This window comes from Cervus canadensis, chromosome 6, assembly GCF_019320065.1.
Source record: "Cervus canadensis isolate Bull #8, Minnesota chromosome 6, ASM1932006v1, whole genome shotgun sequence".
In the NCBI taxonomy this organism is placed as follows: Eukaryota; Metazoa; Chordata; class Mammalia; order Artiodactyla; family Cervidae; genus Cervus; species Cervus canadensis.
This window is the reverse complement of record NC_057391.1, coordinates 18346957-18368007: the sequence shown is the minus strand read 5'-3', so window position 1 is coordinate 18368007 and position 21051 is coordinate 18346957. Positions and strand designations below refer to the sequence as shown.

Sequence of the window (21051 nt, the reverse complement as noted above, 5' to 3'; positions counted from 1 at the left end):
GCTTCCCCTAGGGAGCTGAAGTCTGTAGCCTTCCCCAAATAAGTCCCTTACCATGATATACACCATCACATGGGACCATAGGAAAGGGAGTGCATCCTGGGAAGTATTTGAGTGTGCTCACAAGGGACATATAGCTTTCTCCAGGAGGAAAACATATCCCCGGGCTCTCAGTCCCACGGGACCTTAGTTTCAATTCCCCATATGGAGTCTCAGACCTGTGAATCATGCCCAAGGTTGAAATTTTACTTCGGTATAGTTTCACAGAGAAAAAGAGCTTGTTCATTTAGATAAGACTCTTTTTCCACCTAGAAAGCTCTGCTCCACATGTCCACATTTTTAAATCAGATGCATCCTTCAGGGTCTGGAATAAATGCCATCTCCGTCAGAAAGTTTTCTCTGATCTTCAGCCGAGTGTTATCTTTCCTCCTTGTCAAATCCCGTAGTCCTGAATTCACATGTCTCCTGGGCAGAACAGATGCTGACCATTCCCTGCTATGATGCCCATCCCCTCCCTTTCTCAGCCTACTGCTGAACCCTCGGCACATGCAAGGTCTGGCTTGGTTAAGTTACAGCATGAACTGAATTGACCTGAGTGAAGCTGCTGGCAAGCCCAGAGTCTTCACGGTAATAACTCTCTGCAAATGGCTGCTGGCTGGCTGCATAAAACTCCTACCCCGACCACAGAGCTCTATTTTCCAGAGATCTCTAGTGCCCTGCACCCCTGACCTCTCCACTACGACCTGGTCCAGGCCAGGCCCAGGACTTGCAAGCCCAGCATGTTTCTTAGGACACTAATGAGTTACACGATTCATTTTCCTTCTTACCTGCATTGTCGGTCAGGCCCCTAGAAGCAGTGACTGAGAGATGGATTCTTGGGCAAGTGATGCATTGAGGAAGTACCCTCAGGAGAAACCTGTAGATGAGTGAGAGAAGCAGGAGGAGAAGCTTCATAAAGATGTCAGGGGAAATCTAACTACAGCTGATCCCTGGAGAGTCCTGGGTCATCAAGTGCCCAGAGGCAAGGAAGCTGGGTTTCTAGACTGCTCCAGTGGTCAGTCATTGGCCAAGATGCTTCCAAAGGGGTGAGACTTGTAACCTCCCATTTCTCCAGCTTTCTAGCAGCCAACAGCACACCTCCAGGCAAGCGTGCAGATATGAACTGTTAGCAGTCAACACCCACAGCAGCTAGACAAGGGATCTGGGGGAGATACCAACATCTGTTACATCCCTGGCTATGGACTGCATATTTGTGTGCTCCCCTTCCCCAGCAAATTCATATGTTAGGCCCCTAATCCCCAATAGTGTTTGGAGATAGACCCTTTGGGAAGTAACTGAGTCTGAATGAGGTGATAGGGGTGGGTGGCACTGGTGGTAAAGAACCCACCTGCCAATGCAGGAGACATAAGAGACGAGGGTTTGATCCCTGCATTGGGAAGATCCCCTGGAGATGCAAATGGCAGCCCACTCCAGTATTCTGCCTGGGAAATCCCATGGACAGAGGAGCTTGGCAGGTTATGGTTAGGGTCACAAAGAGTCAGACACCACTGAAGTGATTAGGCACACATGCCTCTGTTCTACATGATGGCATTGGTGCCCTTCAAAGGGAATGAAGGAAGAGATCTGAGCTCACTCTTAGCCATGTGAGGATACAGCGAGGACATAGCTCTCTGTGAAGCAACAAGCAGGCCCTGCCCTCACCAGCACCCAACCATGCTGGTATCTTGATCTTGGGCTGCTAGCCTCCAGAACTGTGAGAAATAAACATTTGTTGTTAAAGCTATCCAGTCCCTGGTATCTTGCTATAACAGCCTAACTGACTAAGACATCCCCCATTACTTGTTCTCTTCCCACACACATTTTCTTTTGACAGGTCTATGACTTTCACTTTTTTTTAACCTTCATACTTGGACATGGACACAATCACCTAATGCCAATCTTTATCAACCTACTGAAACCCCAGACTACTTGCTTCCATGGACTAGACAAAGGATCATTATGAATTTTCATCATAGAATCTTAAAGACCAGCACTGTCGCTTCTTCATTTCAATAAATGAGGCAACTGAGGTACAGATAAACAAGATTTACTTTGTCTAACAAATTTTGTAGCAGAACCAAGCCTGTGGCTACATAACTTCCAAACAAGAGCTATTCCACCATACCCACATTCCTCCTTACATCATTGCCTTATGACTGTTTTGCTAGAATTTTCTAATTAATCATTATTGGGAATGATCATTAAATCCAATGCTTGGGGAAAAGTTGCATGCCAGGAATAGCCTTCCTTCCTGTGGTTTATGTCTTAGAATGAGGACATGGAGTTAAGCCAGATATAGAACCTACTTAAAACCTTACAGAGTTTTAAACCAAACTTGAACCTTCTGGAGATCATTTATTTATTCTTGGCAACTTGCTGCTTCCTGATTCTTGGAAAGTTGCTGGCTCATTTAGAAGGAAAAACTCATGAGACTTCTTGTGCATTGAGTAGCTCTTACAAAACAGTCTTTTGAAGTGTAAAGTGTAAATGAATAAGAAACAGAAGACTGAAGTTCTAAAATACACATGGATGTAGTCATTAAGGGAAGAGGCACACCAGGCAAAATGCATAATTGTTTCTTGTGCCCTAAACACTGCAGAAAAGTATGATGCCCAGCAAATCCCAACATGCTTGAGTTTTCCATTTGTCTGAGACACTCTTTAACTACGTGGGTGACTTAGGTTGTCACAGGGCATTAGAGGGAGCATGGCCATAGCTAAACCTAATCTGCTCTCTCTCCCAAGCATTTTTCTTGCAATTTGCTCTATGAATAAGGGGTTTTTTTCTGCTTCCTGATACAAACTGGTTGGAATAACCCATCACAGACTCAGAACCTTTAGGCTAAAAAAAGAGTGTGGTTATCCTGTGTCAGGGTCATCACAGGCCAGTTAGGACAACTACTTTTCTGTATTTAAAGCCTGAATGCTCTAAAGGTTGATTGCCATAGGAGAGGGATCTCCTCAGAACACAGAAGATTTCCTTCAACACGAATTAGACATTTTCACTTCTTCTGTGGCCTTCAGTCCCACAGAAGCCTGGCTGGTCTCTACCATCATCCATAATCCAGCTCTCTCCTAGCCCAGGTTCAACTCGAGGCTCATTAAGACTTATTAACCAGTTCCTCTCTATTTTATATTAGAGGTACTGGCCCTTGTCCTTAATAGCTGGTCTATCCATCAAAGCAAAAGGCAAATATAAGCAATTGTCTTAGGTCCAGAAATTCCATTTTCGCTATTCTAGCCAATTGGTTCCCTCTTCTCCAAACACATCACTATATTTCAGCATGAAGAATTAAATTCTCCCTCCACCACACTAGCAAGATGGAACATCCCGCCCTCACACAACTATAACAAATTTTCAAGACAATTTTAAACTCTGCTTGCCAGTTTTTAAATATTCCAGGTCTCCCTACTGTCTGAAAGATGGCAGATACAGCACAGTTGAGTAGATGGAGCACCACCTTCTGAGCCAACTGACTTAGTATAACTCCCAGCTCAGCTACTTATTATCTCTGTGGCCTTGGGTAAGCTACACGAATTTTTGAATCTGACTTTCCTCATCTCTTTACCACGGTCACACTGGTTAGCTTGTCAGGGAGTTGCGAAACTCAAATGAGTTCATGTTCAAAAATCCATTGTTGTTCAGTCACTATGTCATGTCCAACCCTTTGCAAGCCAATGAACTATAGCCTGCCAGGCTCCTCTGTCCACTTTCTCCCAGAGTTTGCTCAAAATACCCAGTTCATAGCAGGTGCTCAAAAACTGAGAGCAATCACTATTATTTTTTATGTGGCTGCATCAGGTCTTAGTTGCAGCACACAGGATCTTTCTGCATCGTGCAGGATCTTGCTTTGAGGAGCATAGACTCTCTTTTTGCAGCACATGGGCTTACTTTGTGGCATGTGGGATCTTAGTTCCCCGACCAGAGATCAAACCTACGTCCCTTGCATTGCAAGGCACATTCTTAACCACTGGACCACCAGGGAAGTCTTGAGAGCAATTGCTGTTATTATGGTTTTAGTGACATCCATTCTTCATTGCAGATGGTGAAAAAGCACCCCACTCATCCTGAAGGCCCTCTTGCTGGCAACTGGGGCCAACGTCCACACCATCCCTTGACCCCTTGCTGAACTTCCTCTCCTCCTGACTCAACCCCAGCCACAGTGAGGAGAGTATAGACTCATGAAATGGTTTTCTCAAGGTTTCCCAAGGAGGAGCAGACCCTCCCAAGTAAAAAGACCCTTGAATTATTCCTCTAGGTTTTGTGTGGGGATGAGGGAATATTTTGAAGCATCAGTTCTTCCCCTTTTCTCAACTTACCTCTACCTCTGACTTATAAAAAATCAGCCATCAGCTTCAGCATGACCTAGATCTTCCCTGAGGAGCTAGCCAAATTTCCAGGTATTTCCAAGTATCTATCAGGAACTTAGAAATGTAGGTCTGGAGTTTGGAGAAGGGTTAAAAGATGGAGACAAGGATTTGAACATTGTATTAGTCAGTTTGGGCTGCCTGTAACAGAAACATGAGAAATTGGGTGGCTAAAACAACAAGCATTTATTTCTCACAATTCTGGAGGCTAGGAAATCCAAGCTCAAGGAACTGGCAGATCCAGTGTCTGGTGAGGGCCCAACTCCTGGCTTAGGCACAGCCACTTTCTCCCTGTATCCTTATATGGGAAAGAGAGAGAGGGCTAACTCCTTTCCTTCTCTTATATGGACACTAACCTATCATGGATTCCTCTCTCATGACAAAGCCCCACCTCCAAACACCATCACATTAGGACTTCAACATAAGGGTCTAGGAGAGAAGCAGACATTTAGAATGTAGCAGACATCCTCCATCTGAGCTGTTCATTGAACCCCAGGGGGTAGGTGCAGTCTCTGATGTGCTAATACACCTGATATGCTCACAGAGCCAAGAGATGATATGTAACATGAATATCATCTATCAGGTAACAGCCAAGAAAACTTTGACAATGGAAAACAATGAGGGAGGGACTCACTTGAGAGGATGCTAAAACATAAGGTAGTTTGGGAAAAAAATCTAGCATAGTGCCCAATAGGACAAAATAAGTAGCCTAGACCACAGTGCACACATAACAAGTTCATATTTGATCAGTAAATGCCACCAGGTAATTGGTTGGCTATTTGAAAAACTGAATTAGATCTTCAGGCAACAGCAGGTAGTTCTTACCTGAAATTCTATGGGGTCTGAGAACTAGAAGCAAAAGACTGAGATGGTAGAATTGCAGGCTGAAGCAGCCTGGGTTCCTGAGGCACCACTTGGAGGCACATGCTTGGGAGTGCTACCTGTCACTGGGCTTGACATCAGTGAGAGTTAAGGATTTGTTGTGTTAAGGCTTTGAGATTTCAGGGTTTAACAGTTGTAGCAGCTAGCATTAATTATCTCAAATACAACGCCTTCACACATTACACCACACATCCAAATCAAGATAAATTCTAGATAGAATAAGAAATGTTAAAAACTGTAAGAAAATAAAGATGAATGTTTATCTGACCTCTCGATGGGGGGTTTTCTAAGGCCTAAAATTGGTAGAAGACATTACAAAAGGAAAGATCCATAGTTTAACTGCATAAAAAAGTTAAATTCTGTTTACATCAGATTTTAATTTAAAAACAGAATTGAATAACAAATGAGAAGGATATGTTTGCAGCAGCTATGATAAAGGGTTAATAGCCCTAATATTTAAAGAGCTCAGAAAAATGGAGGCTGGGGGAGAGAGAATTATCTGAAGCAAAGCTTTAATCATAGCTGGCTTGTCCTGATACCTAAAGTGTTTCTGAGTCCCCCCAGTTCTGCCAATTGGTTTGTGTTCTGTACATGCAAACTGTATTTAACATTGGCTCAAGTCCAACCTAATTAGTAAAGTCAATCTGCCGCAAAGAAAAGATCATTATAATGCTTCATGCAGCCAAATGTCTGTGATATTTCTAGTATGTGCTATTGGACTTTCTCCACATGACTGCTCCCCTCTGTTGGTAGAAGAAATTTAGAGCTGGTCACCCTTTCTGGGAGCTCTAGAGTAACGGTAGGACTGTCCCTAGGAACAGAGCTAGAGCAGACAATGAAGAAATTGGAGCAATTTAAAAAACAAATCCTACTTGTATTCATTCAGTCATACAGTCATTGAATTATATTATTGAGCCCATTACCTGGTGCTAGTCAGTTTCTATGCATCACCTTACTTAATTCTCACAATGCTTCTACAACTAGGTCTCATTTTTTCCCTGTTTTTCAAATAAGGAAAGTGAGGCTCACAGGAGTGAAATAACTTGGTTAACATTACACAGGGAATTGGCAGAGCTGAGATCTGAGCCTAGTATGTTTGACTTCAACAGTGTGTCCCTCATTGCTGCCACATTGCCTCCTGCTGATCTAAAGGAAGGTTCTGCATAGATGACATTTCTGGCAATAGCAGGAATTGGAGGGACATACAAGGGAACGGAGAATGGATAAAGAGTGATGCAAAGGGGGACTTCCCTGGTGGTCTTGTGGCTAAGACTCTGAGCTCCTAGTATAGGAAGCCCAGGTTCAAATCCTGGTCAAGGAACTAGATCCCATACACCCCAACCAAGACCTGGCACAGCCAATAAATAAATAAATATTTTAAATAAATAAATCTTATTGGAAAAAAAAAAAAAGAAGAGTAAGGCAAAGATATAAATTCTGCTGCCAACTACCTTCTGGCCTAAAACAACTAAGAAAAACCCAGACAAAATACATGAAACAACAGTTTTCAAGACACTAGATATGAGAAAGAAAAGGACAGTGATCCTTGGGAGGTCAGAAATAAATGAGGTAAGTCCTATGAACTAAGATCATGGCATCTGGTCCCATCACTTCATGGCAAATAGATGGGGAAACAGTAGAAACAATGGCTGACTTTATTTTTCTGGGCTCCAAAATCTCTGCAGATAGTGATTGCAGCCATAAAATTAAAAGATGCTTACTCCTTGGAAGGAAAGTTATGACCAAACTAGATAGCATATTAAAAAGCAGAGACATTACTTTGCCAACAAAGGTCCATCTAGTCAAGGCTATGGTTTTTCCACTGGTCATGTTTGGATGTGAGAGTTGGACTGTGAAGAAAGCTGAGTGCCAAAGAATTGATGCTTTTGAACTGTGGTGTTGGAGAAGACCCTTGAGAGTCCCTTGGACTGCAAGGAGATCCAACCAGTCCATCCTGAAGGAAATCAATCCTGGTTGTTCATTGGAAGGACTAATGCTAAAGCTGAAACTCCAATACTTTGGCCACCTGATGTGAAGAGCTGACTGATTTGAAAAGACCCTGATGCTGGGAAAGATTGAAGGCAGGAGGAGAGGGGGACGACAGAGGATGAGATGGCTGGATGGCATCACCGACTCGATGGACATGGGTTTGGGTGGACTCCGGGAGTTGGTGATGGACAGGGAGGCCTGGCGTGGTGTGGTTCATGGGGTTGCAGAGTCAGACACAACTGAGTGATTGAACCGAACTGAACTAAAGTCCTATGATTACCTCAGCTAACTGCCTAGAGAGAATCCAGCCCACACTGTGGGGAGGAGGAGCCCAGGAAGAACCCAGCAGTCTCCTGAGTTGAGGAGATGGAGGTGGGTTGGCAAAGAGCCTAGAATTCAAAGGCCAACAACTGAGAAAGAGAGGGCTGTAAATGGGATGAGAGCTCTGGAGATCAGCAGAAAGAGTCCTTCTTGAACCTCTAGCTAAGTTCTAATCAATGCATATATGTGAAGAAACAATCCAAGGTCATGAAAAGAGAAAAGATTAGAAGCAAATATTCTAATATTCCTAGCCCTCACAATGCTAGAAATGGTTCTTGTTTTCAACAGCTGGATTGGAAAAACCTCAGAATTCATGAGACATTGGGAAAAGTACCAGGAAGGGATTTGCCTAATTTGTGAGGCAGAATTAACCCTAGAAAAAATTCTGGTCTGGTTCAGTTGAACAAGACTTAAAAGCAAGATCTGAAAAACAAACAAAAATATCAAATGGCTTCTAAGTAATTTAGCTGTACCCCAGAATAAAGCTGAAGAATCATATAGGAAGAAAAAAAATATCCAGCACCCAATAAGGTAAAATTCACAATGCTTGATGTCTAATAAAAAAATTAGGACTGAAAAATAGTAGGAGAATAAGACATGTAGTGAGAAAACCAACCAATTGAAACAGACCCAGAAATGATACAGATGATGGAATTAATAGACAAGGATATTAAAAGTTATTATAACTGCACTCCATATGTTCAAGAGGCTGAAGGGAAGATTGAGCATATTTAGTAGAGACATTAAAGATATTTAAAAAATGATCCCAATCATATGTCTAGAGATAAAAAAGTTGTCATATCTGAGATGGAAAATAAGCTGGAGGGAATTAGATAGCACAGAGGAAAGAAGAGTGAACTTGATGACCCAGTAATAGAAACTATCCAGAATAGAGGGGAAAAGACTGAAAAAGAAAAAAAAAAAAAGAAACAGAGCATCAGTGAGCTGCAGGACAACTTCAGTAAGCCAAATACATGCTTAAATGAAATCCCCAAAGGAGGAGAAAGTAAAAAAAAAAAAAGGTTGAAGAGACAATGGTTGTAAATTTTCCAGACTTGATGGTAAACTACATACTCACATATCCAAAAACCTCAATGAACTTCAAATGAAAGAAATATCACAACCAATTGCTTAAAGCAATTGTAACCCTCCAAAGGACATGAAATGAAATAATAAAAATAAACAGTTAATTCTAAAAAAGTCAGGAAAAGAACACAGAAAGCAAATAGCAAAAAGGTTAGATTTAAACCCACTCACCCCCCCATTTTTTAAATCAAATTAAGGTATATGGTCTAAACTCATCCAGAAAAAAATATTTTAAGATTGGGTAAATAAAGCAAAGTCCAACTATAGGAATAAAGAACCCACTTTAAATAAAAAGACACAGATAGTTTTGAAGCCAAGGGATGGTAAAAATATATGCCATGTTGCATTAGATTCCTGGGGCTGCTTGTAACAAATTATCACAAACTCGGTGACTGAAAACAACAGAAGTGTATATCTCTCACAGTTCTGGAAGCTGAAGTATGAAATCAAGGTGTTGGCAGGGCCATGATCCCTTTGGAGGCTCTAGTGAAGAATTCTTCTGTGTCTCTTCCAGTTTCTGGTGACGTCAGTGTTCCTTGGTTTATGGCAGCGTCACTCCAGTATCTGCCTCCGTCTTCACACGGCCTCCCCTTCGTCTCTGTGCGTCCTTTGCTATCTCACAAGGACAGTCTCACTGGCCCACCCTAATCCAGTATGATCGCATCTTGATCCTCAATTGCATCTGCAAAGACCCTATTTCCAAATAAGATCCACATTTTGAGATTCCAAGTAGACATGAATTTGGTGGGGGACACTATTCAACCCACTACGTATGCTAACACTCATCAAAAAAACCCAGGGTGAGACATCTACCTCACACCAGTCAAAATGGCCATCATCAAGAAATCCACAAACAATGAATGCTGGAGAGGTTGTGAAGAGAAGAGAACCCTTCTACACACTTGGTAGAAATGTAAATTGGTATAGCCTCTTTGGAGAACAGTGTGGAGGTTCCTTAAAAAACTAAAAATAAAGCTACCATATCATCCAGCAATCCTTCTGGGCATATATCCAGAGAAAAACATGGTTTGAAAGGAAACATGCACCCCAATATTCACGGTAGCCCTGTTTACAATAGCCAAGATGAGGAAACAACCTACAATGTCCATCAACAGAGGAGTGGATCAAGAAGCTGTAGTACATCTATACAATGCAATAGTACTTGACCATTAAAAAGAATGAGATAACGCCATTTGCAGCAACACGGATAGATCTAGAGAGTGTCACTTTGAGTGAAATAAGTCAGAGAAGAAGAAATATCATATGATATCCCTTATATGCAGAATCTAAAAAGAAATGATGCAGGTGAAATTATTTACAAAACAGAAACAGACTCACAGACTTAGAGAATGAACTCATGGTTGCCAGAGGGGGAGAATAGAGGGAAGGGAGAGTTAGGGAGCTTGAGATCGACAGGCACACACTGCTGTATTTAAAATGGATAACCAACGAGATCTTATTGTATATAGGACAGGGAACTCTGCTCAGCGTTATGTGTTAGCCTGGATGGGAGGGGAGTTCAGGGGAGAATGGATACTTGTATACATATGATTGAGTATGTCCACTGGAAACTATCACAACGTTGTTAATTATTAATTAGCTATACTCCAATATAAAATAAAAAGTTTAAAAAAAAATAAAAAATTAAAAAAATTTAAAAAAAATAAAAAGTTTAAAAAAAAAAACAGGTAGTTATGGTAATACCAAACAAAGTAGATTTCAGAGCAACAAATATATCCAAGGATAATAATACCATATCATATTGATAAAGGGATCAATTTACTCAAGACATAATAATTCTAAATGTTTATGCAGCTAATAACAGAACTGCAAAATATACGAAGCAAAAAATAATAGAATTACAATGATAAATAGACAAGTCCACAATTATAATTAGAGATTTCAACACCTTTGTCTCAATAATTGACAGAATGAGTAAAAAAGTAACCTTAAAACACAGAAAACCTAAAACACTGTCAAAAATTGGTATAATTGATATTTATAGGCCATTCTACACAACAACAGCAGCATGTACATTATTTTCAAGTGCACATAAGATATGTAGCAAGATGGACCATATTCTGGGCCATATACCAAGTTTCAGTCACTTTAAAAGAAGTCAATTCATATAAAGATATTCCCTGATTGCAATGGAATTGAATTATACATCAATAACAGAAACATCTCTGGGAAAATCTCCAAATATTTTTAAATAGCATACTTCTAAGTAGGTCCCAGGTCAAAGAATAAATCGAAGGAAATTAGAAAAAATTTTAACTGAATGAAAATGAAAACACAACATATCAGAATTTGTAGGGTACAATTAAAAGCAATACTTACAGGGAAATTTATAATACTAAACGCCTGTATAAAAACGGTTCTCAACTCGATGGTCTGATCTTCCACTTTAAGTAACTAGAAAAAGAGCAGGATGAACCCAAAAAATGCAGAAGTCAATTAAATTGGTAACAGAAAAAACAATACAGAAAAATTAGTGAAACCAAAAGCTCAGTATTTATTGAAAAGATCAATAAAATTAATAACACCCCAGTCAGACTGATTAAGAAAAAGAAAACGGAGTAAACACATTGCCATCATTGAGAGAGACATCACTACAGATTCTAAAGATGGTAAGAGAATACTGGGAGGAACCCAGGAGAGGGAACCCTCTAAGTGCCTGAACAGGCGGAGCTAAGGAGAAAGACTGGCCAAAGAGGCCTTCTGATCGCCAGCTACAAGAGGTTCGAAAAAAGACCCTGATAGGGCCATCCCTCCTGCGGAGAGGCAGTCCGTGTCCCTGCACACGCTGTCAGGGTCCCCGCGAGCCGAGCCGCTGCGCCACCTTCACGCTCAGCTCTCCCTGGGGCAGAGCTGCCACAGGCATAAAAAAGTGTTGGGTCTATGCACGCAGGGTCGCTTTGGCCGCGTCTGACTATTTGCGACCCTGTACTGTGGTCTGCCAGGCTTCTCTGTCAGAGAGGGGGTTCTCCAGGCAAAAATACTGGAGCCTATTGGCCAATGCTGGGTGCCGGTACCCTTCCAGAGCACTATATTTCCTGCTGCCCTAGCCGCCAACCCCCCTGAGTCCCTGCCGCTGCCAGAACCCCTGCGGCCCAAGCAGCGGCACCACCTCCACCCCTGGCCCTCACAGGGGCACACCCAAGTCCTCCAGGGCAGCCTCAGGAGCAAACCCCAGTGGATGACCCACATGCAGAGTGGAAATAAAACCACAAGTGAAACTCAGGGGCAGTGTGGCTAAGGAAGAAGACCCAACACCTTCCCGTCAGCTGTACAAACTGCAGATTAAACCCACCTGATCAACTAAGCAGACTCTGCATTGATGAAAGATATGAAAGGCTATTGAGAGCGCCCACACGAGAAAACGCACTAGCTCTGATAGCTGTGGACGTTGGAGGCAAGAACACACAGGAGCGGGAGCAGGTTAGACTCTGAGCTGCCCTCACAGCGGGTCCAGAGGTCAGCACAGTGTCGGAGGGCCTCCTAGGGAGGGGAGGTGGACGGTGACTGCCAGCATGGGAGAGGACCCTGACGGCAGTGACTCAAGAAAAACGTTTATTATTCTTGTTTTTTTACTTGTTCTGTAAAGTCTGTTGGATTTTTTTCTTTTTCCTTTTCATGTTTTCCCCGCTCTGTTGTAGCTGTCAATTTCATCGACACTAAGAAATCCAGTTAAGCTTTTGAGATTTTTTTTTCTCTGTCACATTTTTTATTGTTGTCATAAACCTCTGCCTCTACTTTGGGCTTCTGCAGTTCTGTGAAGTTTGCCTCTTTTTTTTTTTTCTCTTTTCTTAATTTTAATTTTTAATTTTTTAAACCTGTTATTATTTTTCTACATTTATTCCGTTCTTTGCTTTTCCTACTGTCCTTTTCCCCTTACAGTTAATCTTTAACATATATAAATCTTCTTTATCTACCTCTATTTAACTTTGTGTATCTATTCTTCCTTTATTTTCTTTCTCTCCTCTCAACATATTTGTTAGTTTTATTTTCATTGCTTTATTCCCCGATTGGCACCTTGCTTTAGTTTTGTTTTCCAGTTTGTGCTTTAATTAGTTTTGTTCTGGTAGATATAATTTTTGGTTTCCTTTGCTTACTGGGTCAATCTATTGTACTTTATGTTTGTTGCACTGTTCTGATTTTGCTTATAGGTGTCTATGTATATGTGTATATCCAGTCATACTTTCTATTGTTGTTATAAACCTCTGCCTCTACGTTAGGCTTTTGCAGTTCTGTGAAGTTTCCCTTTTTTTCCCCTTTTTTCTTTCTTCTGTCTTTTTCTTTTCTTTTATATATTGTTAATTTTTTTAAACCTATTGTGTTTTTTCTACATTTATTCCTTTGTTTGCCTTTCCTATTGTTCTTTTCCCCTTGCAGTTAATCTTTAATGTATATAAATTTTCTTCATCTACCTCTATTTAACTTTACATATTCTTTCTTTCTTTTCTTTCTTCCCTTTCCTCTCAACATATTTGCTAGTTTTGCTCTCATTGCTTTATTCCCCACTTGGCACCTTGCTTTAGTTTTCTTTTCCAGTTTGTGCTTAAGTTAGTTTTATTCTTAACTGGTAAATACAATTTTTGATTTCCTTTGTTTGCCAGGTCAATCTACTGTACTTTATGTTTGTTGGACTGTTTTCACTTCGCTCATGGGTGTATATGTGTATATTCCATTATTTTAATTATTATTTGCCTGATTTTGTAACTGCCATTTGTCTGGGGTTCATCTTTGGTTTCTCATTTTTGGATATTTGTTTTAAACTCATGTAATGCCTTAACAAACCACTTGTGGAATCTTTGTTCCTGATCAGAGATCAGGCCCTGAGCCTTTGGAGTAGGAGCACTGACTCCAAGACTCTAGACTACTGGAGAACTAACCATAGGGAGTATCAAATAGTGAGAACTCACACAAGCAAAACCACTTGAGTACAAGACCCGGCATCACCCAACCACCAGTAGCACCCTGTGCAGGATGCTTCATCTAGACAACAAACAAAACAAAAATACAAACCAAATCATCAGCAGACAGGATTACCACCTCACTCAGCCTTGCCCATTAGAGAAAAATAAGCAAACAAACCAAAACTCAGCACAAATCTCACCCTATACAAAGCTCACATAAACCACTGGATCAATCTTAGGAGGGCAGAAACCAGAAGGAAGAAAGAATTCAACCTTCTTCAAGGAAAGAATTCAACTTTCTTGAATTCTTCAAGGAAAGGAGACCTCAAACACAATAACTTAAAAAAAAAAAAAGATAAATGATAATAAGGCAGAGAAATACTGCACAAAGGAAGGGACAAACTAGAAACACAGAAGTCCAAATAAATGAAGAGGAAGCAGGTAAACTACCTGGAAAAGAGTTCAGAATAATGATAGTAAAGATGATCAAAAACCTTGAAAACAAAATGGAGAAAATGCAAGAATCAATCAACAAAGACCTAGAAGAATTAAAGAACAAACATACAGAGACACACAACACAATTACTGAAATTAAAAATACTCTAAAAGGAATCAATAGCAGAATATCTGAAGCGAAAGAATGAACAGTGAGCTGCAAGATAAAATGGTGGGAATAACTTCTGAAGAGAAGAATAAAGTAAAAAGAATGAAAAGAGCTGAGGACAGTCTCAGAGACCTCTGGGACCGTATCAAATGCACCAATATTAAAATTATAGGGATCCCAGAAGAAGAGAAAAAGAAATGGTATGAGAAAATTTTTGAAGAGATTATAGTTTAAAATTTCCCCAACATGGAAAAGGAAATAGCCAATGAAGTCCAAGAGGCACAAAGAGTCCCATACAGGATAAACTCAAGGAGAAACATGCCAAGACACAAACTAATCAAACTAACAAAGACTAAACACAAAGAAAGAATATTGAAAGCAGCAAGGGAGAAGCAACAAGTAACGTACAAGGGAAACCCCATCCACTTAACAGCTGATCTTTCAGCAGAAACTCTGCAGGCCAGAAGGGAACAGCAGCATATATTTAAAGTACTGAAAGGGAAAAATCTACAACCAAGATTACTGTACCCAGCAAGGATCTCATTCAAAATTGATGAAGAAATAAAAAGCTTCTCAGACAAGCAAAAGTTAAGAGAATTCAGTACCACCAAACCAGCTTTACAACAAAAGTTAAAGGGACTTATTTAGTCAAGAAATACAATAGAAGAAAAAAGATCTACAAAACCAACCCCAAACAATTAAGAAAATGGCAACAGGAACATATATATTAATAAGTACTTTAAACGCAAATGGATTAAATGCTCCAACCAAGAGACACAGACTAGTTGAATGGATACAAAAACAAGACCCATATATATGCTGTCTACAAGAAACCCACTTCAGACCTCAAGACACATATAGACTGAAAGTGAGAGGATGGAAAAATATATTCCATGCAAATGGGAAGCAAAAGAAAGCTGGAGTAGCAACCCTCATATCAGACAAAATAGACCTTAAAATAAAGAAGATTAGAAGAGATAAATAAGGACACTACATAATGATCAAGAGATCAATCCAAGAGGAAGACAAAACAATTATAAATATCTATGCACCCAACATAGGAGCATCTCAATACATAAGACAAACACTAACAGACATAAAAGGAGAAATTGACAGTAACACAATAATAGTAGGAGACTTTTAACACCCCACTCACACCAATGGACAGATCATCAAAACAAAATTAATAAGGAAACACAAGTCTTAAATGATACATTAGATGAGGTGGATCTCATTGATATCTTCAGGACCTTCCATTCAAACATAGAAGAATACACCTTCTTCTCAAGTGCACAAGGAACATTCTCCAGGATAGACCACATCTTGGGTCACAAATCAAACCTCAGTAAATTTTTAAAAATTGAAATTGTATCAAGCATCTTCTTCAACTACAATGCTATGAGACTAGATATCAATTACAAGAAGAAAACTGTAAGAAACACAAACACATGGAGATAAAACAACATGTTTCTAAATAACCAACAGGTTACTGAAGAAATCAAAAGGGAAATAAAAAAATTTCTAGAAACAAATGACAATGAAAACATGACAACTCAAAACCTATGGGATGCAGCAAAAGCAGTTATAAAAGGCAAGTTTATAGCTGTACAACCCTACCTCAAGAAACAAGAAAAACATTGAATAGACAACCTAACTTTACATCTAAAACAACTGGAAAAAGTAGAACAAAAAACCCCAAAATTAGTAGAAGGAAAGAAATCATAAAGATGCAAGCAGAAATAAATGAAAAAGAAAGAAACAGTAGTAAAGATTAACAAAACTAAAAGCTGATTCTTTGAGAAGATAAACAAAATAAACCAAAATTTAGCCAGACTCATGAAGAAAAAAAGAAGAATCAAATCAACAAAATTAGAAATGAAAAAGGAGGGGTTACAACAGACAATGCAGAAATACAAAGGATTATGAGACTATTGTGAACAACTATGTGGCAATAAAATAGATAACCTGGAAGAAATGGACAGATTCTTAGAAAAGTTCAATCTTCTAAGACTGAACCAGGAAGAAATAGAAATTATGAACAACTCAATTACAAGCACTGAAATTGAACTGTGATCAAAAATCTCCCAAAAAAATGAAAGCACGGGACCAGATGGCTTCACAGGAGAATTCTATCAAACATTTAGAGAAGAGCTAATGCCTATCCTTCTAAAACTCTTTCAAAAAGTTGCAGAGGAAGGAACATTTCCAAACTCATTCTACAAGGCCACCATCACCCTGATACCAAAACCAGACAAAGACAACACACAAAAAAGAAAACTACAAGCCAATATATTGATGAACATGGATGCAAAAATCCTCAACAAAATATTTGCTAACAGAATTCAGCAACACATCAAAAAGCTCAAACACCATGATCAAGTTGGGTTTATTCCAGGGATGCAAGGGTTCTTCAGTACATGGAAATCAATCAATGTGATACACCACATTAACAAATTGAAAGATAAAAACCATATGATCATCTCAATATATGCAGAAAAAGCCTTTGACAAAATTCAGTACCCATTTATGATTAAAACTCTTCAAGAAACGGACATAGAAGGAACCTACCTCAACATAGTAAAGGCCATATATGATAAGCCTACAGCAAGCATTATTCTCAATGGTGAAAAACTGAAAGCATTTCCCCTAAGATCAGGAACAAGACAAGGGTGTCCATTTTCACCACTATTTTTCAACATAGTTCTGGAAGTCCTAGCTACAGCAATCAGAGAAGAAAAAGAAATAAAAGGAATCCAGATCAGAAAAGAAGTAAAGCTCTCACTGTTTGCAGATGACATGATACTGTACATAGAAAATCCTAAAGATAATATCAGAAAATTACTAGAGCTAATCAGCAAATATAGCAAAGTTGCAGGATATAAAATCAATACACAGAAGTCACTTGCATTTCTATATACTAACAATGAAAAATCAGAAAGATAAATTAAGGAATCAATCCCATTCACCATTGCAACAAAAAGAATTAAATATCTAGGGATAAACCTACCTAAGGAGACAAAAGAACTGTACACAGAAAATTATAAGACACTAATGAAAGAAATCAAAGATGACATAAACAGAGAGATATTCCATGTTTCTGGGTAGGAAGAATCAACATTGTGAAAATGCCTATACTACCAAATGCAATCTACAGTTTAAATGTGATCCATGTCAAATTACCAATGGCATTTTTCACAGAACTAGAACAAAGAAATTTCGCAATTCATATGGAAACACAAAAGACCCCGAATAGCAAGCAGCCTTGAGAAAGAAGACTGGAGCTGGAGGAATCAACCTTCCTGACTTCAGGTTATACTACAAAGCTACAGTCAAGACAATATGGTACTGGCACAAAAACAGAAATATAGACCAATGGAACAAGAGAGAAAGCCCAGAAATAAACCCATGCACCTATGGGTACCTTATTTTTGGCAGAGAGAGGCAAGAATGTACAATGGGGCAAAGACAGACTCTTCAAAAAATAGTGCTGGGAAAACTGGACAGCTACATGTAAAAGAAAGAACTTAGAACACCTCCTAACACCATACACAAAGATAAACTCAAAATGGATTAAAGATCTAAATGTAAGACCAGAAACTATAAAACTCTTAGAGGAAAACATAGGCAGAACAGTCAATGACATAAATCAATGCAAGATCCTCTATGACCCACCTCCTAGAGTAATGGAAATAAAAACAAAAATAAACAAGTGGGACCTGATTAAACTTAACAGCTTTTGCACAGCAAAGGAAACTATAAGCAAGGTGAAAAGACAACCCTCAGAATGGGAGAAAATAATAGCAAATGAAACAACTGACAAAGGATTAATTTCCAAAATACACAAGCAGCTCATACAACTCAATGCCAGAAAAACAAACAACCCAATCAAAAAGTGGGAAAAAGACCTAAACAGACATTTCCCCCCAAGAAGACATACAGATGGCTAACAAACACATGAAAAGATGCTTAACATCGCTCATTATTAGAGAAATGCAAATCAAAACTGTAATGAGATATCATCTCACACCGGTCAGAATGGCCCTCATCAAAAAGTCTACAAACAATAAATGCTGGAAAGGGTGTGGAGAAAAGGAAATGCTCTTGCACTGTTGGTAGGAATGTAAATTTGTACAGCCACTATGGAAGACGGTATGGAGATTCCTTAAAAAACTAGGAATAAAACCACCATATGACCCAGCAATCCCACTCCTAGACAGATACCCTGAGGAAACCAAAACTGAAAGAGATGCATGTATTCCATTATTTGTTGCAGCACTATTTACAATAGCTAGAACATGGAAGCAACCTAGATGTCCATCAATAGATGAATGGATAAAGAAGCTGTGGAACATATACATGCTGGAATATTACTCAGCCATAAAAAGGAACGCATTTGAGTCAGTTCTAATGAGGTGGATGAACCTAGAACCTATTATACAGAGTGAAGTGAGTCAGAAAGAGAAAGATAAATATCATATTCTAACACATATATACGGAATCTAGAAAAATGGTACTGAAGAATTTATTTACAGAGCAACAATGGAGAAACAGACCTAGAGAATATAGACATGGGGAAAGGAGAGGAGAGGGTGGGATGTATGGAAAGAGTACCATGGAAACTTACATTACCATATGTAAAATAGATAGCCAAAGGGAATTTGCTGTCTGGCTCAGGAAACTCAAACAGGGGCTCCGTATCAATCTAGAGGGGTGGGGTGGGGAGGGAGATGGGAAGGGGTTCAAAAGGGAGGGGATATATGTATACCTATGGCTGATTCATGTTGAGGCTTGACAGAAAACAGCAAAAATCTGTAAAGCAATTATCCTTCAATAAAAAATAAATTAATTAAAAAAAAGAATATGGGACTATTAATCAGGGTAGCCCAATAACTATTAAATAAATTCAATTTGTAGTTAAAAAACACCGCCCCCTCTCCACACACACACACAACAAATTCAAGGCCTAGATGGCTTTACTGATGCATCCTATCAAACTTTAGCAAAAGGAAATTACACCAATCCTACACAAACTCTTCCAGAATATTAAAAAGGAGGGAATACTTTCTAACTCATTCTATGAGGAAGTTATTATTACACTGATACCCGAATCAGAAAAAGACAGAAGAAACGAGAACTGCCAATCTACATCCCTAATAAACACTGACAAAAGACAAAATTATAGGAAATTGTAATTAAAATATACAAAAAGTATATCACAGTGCAGAGGGCTTTATTCCAATAATGTAATATTGGCTGAACATTTTAAAATCATGAAGTGAAATATGGTCATTTCTGTAGATGTATAAAAAAATTTGGCAAAACCTGATATCCATATCTAATAATAATAAAAAAAAACTTTCAGAAAACTGGGAAGAGAAGAACAGTTTCTCAATAGGGACTATCAATAAAGACCTCAGGTGACCTCATATTTAATTGGTGAAAGACTGAATGCTTTCCTCCTAAAATCAGAAAAAGCTAAAATATCAGTTCTTATCATTTATATTCAATGTTGTACTGGAGATTCTCTCCAGTGAAATAAGGCAATAAAAAGAAAGAAAAGAATAGATCGAAAAGAAAAATGTAAAATTCTATTTACAGACATCTGCAAGTCATCTATATAGAAAATTCAATGCAAACTATCAAAGTAACTAGAACAAACAAATTAATTAACAATGTTACAGGACAAAAATCAATGAACAAAATCTATTTCTTTTTTATTAAGGTATAATTGACATATAACATTAGTTCAGATGTACAGCATAATGATTTGATGTTTGTATACACACTGAGAAATGATCACCACAATAAGCCTACTTAATGTCTGTTACCATGCATACTAAAGACATTTTTTTCCTCGTGATGAGTTTTAAGATCTAATCTCTTAATCTCTTAGCAACTTTCAAATATGCAATACAGCATTATTAACTATAGTCACCATGCTATACATTGCATCCCTATGGCTTATTTACTTTATAACTAAAACTTCATACTTTTTGACACCCTTCACCCACTCCACACACACTGCTCTGGCAACCACCACTCTGTGCTCTGTTTCCTTTTTTTTAGATTCCAGATAAAAGTGAGATCATATAGTATTTGTCTTTCTTTGTCTGAGTTGTTCTACTGAGCCTAATGTCCTCAAGGTCCATCCATGTTGTCACAAATGGCAAGGTTTCATTTTTTTTTTTATAGTTGGATAATATTCCATTATGAATATAAACCACATTTTCATCAAGATGGATTCTTAAAGTTGTTTGTGTACCTGGGTATTATAAATAATACTACAGTGAACACAGGGGTACATATATCTTTTTGAGTCAGTGTTTTTATTTTCTTTAGCTAAATAACCAGATGTGGAATTGCTGGATCATATGGTAGTTCTATTATTAATTTTTTAAGGAATTGCCATACTGTTTTCCATAATGGCTATACCAATTTATATTTCCACTTACAGTGCACAAAAGTTATGTTTTCTTCACATCCCTGCCAATACTTGCCATTTCTTATCTTTCAATAATAGTATTATGACAAGTGTGAGGTGATAACTCATTGTGGTTTTGATTTGTATGTCCCTGATGATGAGCATCTTTTTATGTACCTGTTGGCCATCTGTGGGTCTTCTTTTGAAAACAGTCTGTTCAGATATCCTGCCCATGTTTCAGTTGGATTCTTTTGTTTTGTTTGCTACTGAGTTGTTTAGATTTTTATATATTTTAGGTAGCAAGCCCTTATCAGACATATGATTTGCAAGTATTTTCTCAGTAGGTTGCCTTTTCATTCTATTGATGGTTTCCTTTGCTGTGTAGAAGATTTTTAGTTTTATATAGTTCCACTTGTTTTTTTGTTG

The 21051-nt window shown here is 38.8% G+C and overlaps 1 long non-coding RNA gene across 1 annotated transcript in view; it reads right to left on the bottom strand.

Annotated features, from left to right (window-relative positions):
- The window catches only part of LOC122444027, a 56829-nt gene extending 44728 nt beyond the window's left edge, over positions 1-12101 (bottom strand). The window contains exons 1-3 of the long non-coding RNA XR_006270173.1: positions 11995-12101; positions 11022-11096; positions 825-913 (exon numbers count right to left, since the gene is read on the bottom strand). This is a non-coding gene — a long non-coding RNA (uncharacterized LOC122444027). The remainder of the gene's footprint in view (positions 1-824; positions 914-11021; positions 11097-11994) is intronic.
- Between the last annotated feature and the right edge of the window lie 8950 nt (positions 12102-21051).